The following is a 5,623-nucleotide window of genomic DNA, read 5'->3' on the forward strand; positions in this document are numbered from 1 at the left end:
ACAGTGACTAAGGATGACAGAAGAAGAATCAATGACTTGGAGTTTTGGGGCTGGAGTAGAGTCTTGAACCTCCAAGAAAGCAAATAAATCAGTCTTGGAAGGAGTGAAACCAAGTTTCTCCTTAAAAGCTAGGATTTTGAAGCTCTGTCTCACATACCTTGGGCACATAGCCAGGAGCGACCAGTCATTGGAGAAGGACATCATGCTTGGAAGGGTGAAAGGACAGTGTAGGAGAGGAAGACCCTGGATGAGATGGATTGACACAGTGACTAGGACAGTAGGGGAAGTGTATTGGAGTCAGACTGGCTCAGAACAGGGCAGGCTTCAGAATTGTTGTACATAGGGTCACTTTGAGTCACAGGCAACTTCGTGGCATACATCGAGAGTGAACTTCTCAGAATTAATTACTGTATGCCATGAGCAATACTAAGTCCTTTGTTACATGAAGTATAGAAAAACTTAGGTATCCAGACACTGATATATTACTGCTAAGATAATTGTGCCACTAAAACTCAAACTTACAAAGTTGAGAACTTAAAATTTACTGTATCTGTCATTAGACTCCTTGCCAAGTAAATACATGAGCTGCACATACTAGAATCTATGAATCTGTCACAGTATCCATATTTCTATGTTTTGTCGTTATATTGAGAGAAAAAAATAAGTTATTTAGTTTCTTAAATGTACCAACACAACACATTTCCTAAATATCATTAAAAGCATATTATAATGTTATCCTGGGTTTGGTTCTGATGTTTCTCTGCTTACTGCTAAGAAATTACCCTGCCAACCCAAAGGTACTTGGTTCAAATCCACCAGCTGTTCTATCTGAGAAAGATGGCCAGTCTCCACTCATGCAATTTACAGTCTCTGAAAACCCACTGGAAGGTCATCTATGAGTTGATTCTGATTTGATGGTATATAATAGTGATAAGGATACTAAAGAATGATTAGAAATATTCCCAAGTAAATTCATAGAAAAACAACGCTAATTTTTAAGTCATCAATATCTATTACAGATATCTCTCACTTATTGTCATGAGCTGGAACTTACTCATCTTGACCTTCCATTGGGTTTCTGAGGCTGTAATTTGCATGGTGGAAGATTGCCCATTTTCCTCCCATGAAGCTTCTGGTGGATTTGAACCACCAAAGAAGCATGGCTTTTGGGTTAGCAGCACAGCTCACGAAGGACTATGGCACCAGAGCTTCCTATTACATATTTATTCCGGATGCTGTCGCGTCAACTCTGACTCCTAGTCACCCTATAAATAGCACATCTGAACCTTGTTCATGGTGTCTGATATTCTCAAACCCATTGTTACCTTCACTGTGTCAGTCCATCCTGTTGAGAGGCTTCTTTTCTTTCTCTAACCTCCTACCTTCCCAGCGTTAGGTTGTTCTCCAAGGGTTGGCTGTCTGAAAAGACAACCAGTGTAAGTGAGATGTTGGTTCACCATCCTTGCCTCGAAGGAGCACTCTGGTTGCACTTCCTTCAAGAGAGATTTGTTCTGTTTTTGGTAGTCCATATTCAGTACTTGGTGCCAGTGACATAATTAAAAGGTTAGATCCTTCTTTGATTTCTTTACTCATTGTCCATCTTTCAGGTACATAGTAAACAACTGCAAAGACTGTGGTTTGGATAAGGCACATTTTAGTCTTTAACTATCTCATATTTCATATGATTTTAATATGCTCATATTTTTAAAAGTTTAATGCAAATATAGTGCATGGGATTTTTTCTTTCTGAAATTTTCAGTACTTGATTTTACATAATTCTATTTATTTGAGATTGATAATATTTTCAATCTAGGCAATTAGTCTTTTGTTTCCTTTTTTTTTGCTATTATTGATGTCCTTATTCTATAAAAAGCACATAAAAGTCCTGCCTTCTGTATTTATGTTAATAACTAATTAAATCCTTTTTGTGACTTGTAAGTATATAATAGTTGAAAATTTGTGAACTGTACTCCATTTTTTTGAGTTCAGAAAAATCTACAAATGATAATTGATTACTAGATTGCACATGTTTTGAGCTGTGGTGCTGGAGAAGAGTGTTGAATATACCGTGGATTGTTAGGAAACAAACAGGTTTGTCCTGCAGAATGTGAAGTCCGAATGCTCCTTGGAGTCAAGGATTCTGAAGCTTTGTCTGACATATTTTGGGCATGTTGCAAGGAGGGACTGGTCCTTGGAGAGGGACATCGTGTTTGGGAGAGTGGAGGGATGGCACAGGAGAGGAAGACCCTCGATGAGATGGATCAGTTCTGTGAGTGGAGGGTGGGAATGAGTGTTTGAGATGGTGAGGTTGGCACAGGATAGAACGGCGTTTGTACATAGGGTTGCTGTGAGTCGCAAGGGACTCAATGGCAATAACATCATTTTTTAAGTTTAATGGACTGCACATTTGAATAGCAGGCCTAGTGTTAAAGAGCTGTGCTGCAGGCCCAAAGGTACAAGCTTTAAATCCACCAGTTTCTCCGTGGGAGAAAGATGGACAGTCTCTTCTTGTGTGATGAAACTGCTTTCAAAAACTCACTGGAGGGTCAGCTATGGATTGGTTCTGACTCAATGGTATGCAACAAAAACATTTGGATAGCAGAAATTCTAATCTAGCTCAGACTGATGGCTTATGTAGCATAAGTATTCCTGGATTCTGCAATAAAGTGAATTTTATAAAAGTTGGATATGTTTCTGTTTCCTTAGTCATGATACAAATTTATACTATTAAAGGCCCTGCAGTAACAACAACAACCAAAAACCCCAAAACCAACAGGATTTTGCTCAAACTAAATGTCTAATTAACAGATTTGAATGGTCTTCTGACTAACTTTCTTTTATCATGTTCCACGTAGCAGACAGAAAAGTTCTGCTCTGTGAGGTTAAATTTATTGCAGGAAAACTTTTGTTGCTAAAATGCACATTCCAAGAAACTTAAAAAAAATTGTTACCTTTTGATGTGTGTGTGGGTGTGTGTGGGGTGTTTGTATATGCCTACAATTAGGTCCCCTTCTTTCTTTTAACTGTTCAATCAATTATTTGGTCAATGGGGAATATTGGGTTTTCAAAATGGAATTGCTGAGTGTTGCACATTACTATGTAACTTTGCAGGAGCCCTGCTGATACAGTGTCTAATCACTTACCTGCTAATTGAAACACACCAGTGTCTCAAACCATAAGCTGCTGCTGTCAGGACGATGGGGAGGTCTGCTTCCATAAAGACTGAAACTTTGAAAGCCTTTTAGGACAGTTCTGCTCTGCATTAGAGGGTCTCTAGGAGTTGGAATTTGACATAACGGCTCTAAGTTTATGATTTGACAGTTCATTCACTTTTTTCTGTGAAATATCTCTCACGTCTCTGTTCCCCTTTCATTCACATTACCCTCATCTACTTTATGGCTTCATCACCTGAAGTACTCACCCCTGCTTTCAACCTCTGTTGTCTCTCAAACTTGGTTGTGCTAAATCTTCAGATTAGGTATTCCTAAATGCTTCTTTCACAGCGTCATCTATTGTAATTTGCACACCACCACCTCTAGCCTAAAGGTACAATGGTGGTAAATCTGCAGGTAAATGATTAAGTTGTTTAAATGTGTCATGAATGACCTTCAGATATCTGGATCCAACATTTCCAATTTCATTGCCTGTTTCTTTACAATGTTGTGATTATTAGATTTCTTCTAGTGGGCTCCTAACTCATGACAAACCCCATGCATTGTGGAGTTAAAAACTATCCATTCCTGGGACAGTGCTTTGATCATTTGCAGATGAAGCTGTTGCATTCTATAACAGTTACATTGCCTGACTTTTGAAAGTAGATTTCCAGGTCATTATTTCTAGTCCATTGATTATAGCCTGGAAGCTCTGCTGAAATCCCCTGTACCATATCAACACATAAGCTTCCACTGACAGTTGAATGGTGGTCACACATGATCTCCATTGACCAGGAATCAAACTGAGGTCTCCTACATGCTTATTCCATTGATAAAATTAGAGGAGGAAGGTGCAGGCTGTTAGTTTGGATAACTGAATTATGTACCATACACCATTTGAGCGATATACATGACTTGCAGCCTCTTAAAGACTCTGTTCCTGCTCCTCCCATGCTCAGCCCCACCATAATAAGGTACAGAGGTGGACTCTTGGGGTTTGGGTATATTGCTGTGGCCAGTTTTGAGTGGGTTAGTGGTCAAGATACAGAATTTAAAGTTACGTCCAAGGTTGTAGTCTTCTTGGACTAAGGAGAAAGGAATGTTTTTCTACAGAGACAAATTAAATGGATACCAAGAGAAAGAGAGAGGAAGAAAGTAAGGTGAGAGAGTAAGAAAGACGGAAACATAAATGAATCCTTTTCCTACATACTTTGCAGTGTGCTGCGTGACTGCCTTAGGATTCTTATGATTCTATTTTCTCTAGTATTTAATCTAGCTTGAACTAGTGTCTGCAACTGCGCTCACACTCACTGTTCTGCCATCAAGGTGGACAGACTCAGCTGACATTCCAGTGGATTTTTAGAGACTGTAAGTTGCATGGGAGACATTGGTCATCTTCCCCTTGTGGAGGAGCTAGTAGATTCAAACCACTAATCTTTAGGTTTACAGTACAGCTCCCTATCCACTAGGCCACCAGAGGTTGCCTTCTGCATTTTAGAAATAGAAATATCCTCCTTAATGCATTGGAAGATAGGCTTGCTAAATTGGAAATTCTGGTAGGATTTCTAAAGGGAAATGTTGAACACCTTTGTGATAGGATCGAAGACTTTGGCTTAGAAGAGTATCAAGAAATAGGAAAGTGGTTCTCAGTGAGTGTTGTGCTTATTGCACACCTATTATCCAAGTGTTGTTATTTTCACAGTTATGCACACCACATTGTAATGATTCTCTGAATTTGCCTGAGAATGAAGTAGGTAACATTATATTCAGGTTGGGACATGGGTCTCGGGCTAGATCTGAAGAGGTTAGTCCTAATGTTGCGAACTGAAGTGATCAAAACTGCAGGGCCGCAGCCCACCAGCTGAAGATCAATGCATGGAGTCATGAACCAGAGAACTGAGAGCAAAGGTGAACTCCAGGGGAAGGAAAGAGATAGTAAAGAGAGACAGACTAGTAAATCAGGGACTGGACAGAGCCAGATAAAACAGGTCTGATAGAAGATCCTAGGCTAGTTCCCTAGGATGCTGCAGTGTGTGTCTGTAGTTTGTTTTTGTGGTTTGCCTAGTGCTTAGAGTGCAAGTGATACTCCACTGAGGTAAGAGTTTGCTGCTCAGAATGGAATTTTTTTTAACATTATATTTTGAACCAGTTATTGTTGGCTTTCTAAAAAGCTATAGGATGATAGATAGATAGATAGATAGATAGATAGATAGATAGATAGATAGAGATAGATAATATACATGTTTGGAAGATAAATATTTAATTTTACATCTCAGTACTTGTGTTTTATTCTTTTAAGAGTTTATTAATGTAGTTTCTTGTGTATGCATATTTATATGTATTATTGTATTGCATAAAATAATAGTAGTATTCCCTTCCCACCTTCCCATTTGTGCTGCTAAAGACAAATGAAACTATACTGTTTCTACCATTTATTTCTGTGTTTGGTTGTTGAATTTTATTTAAGTTCT

This window comes from Elephantulus edwardii, unplaced genomic scaffold, assembly GCF_000299155.1.
Source record: "Elephantulus edwardii isolate Elephantulus edwardi_28Jun2011 unplaced genomic scaffold, EleEdw1.0 scaffold00022, whole genome shotgun sequence".
NCBI classification, from domain to species: Eukaryota; Metazoa; Chordata; class Mammalia; order Macroscelidea; family Macroscelididae; genus Elephantulus; species Elephantulus edwardii.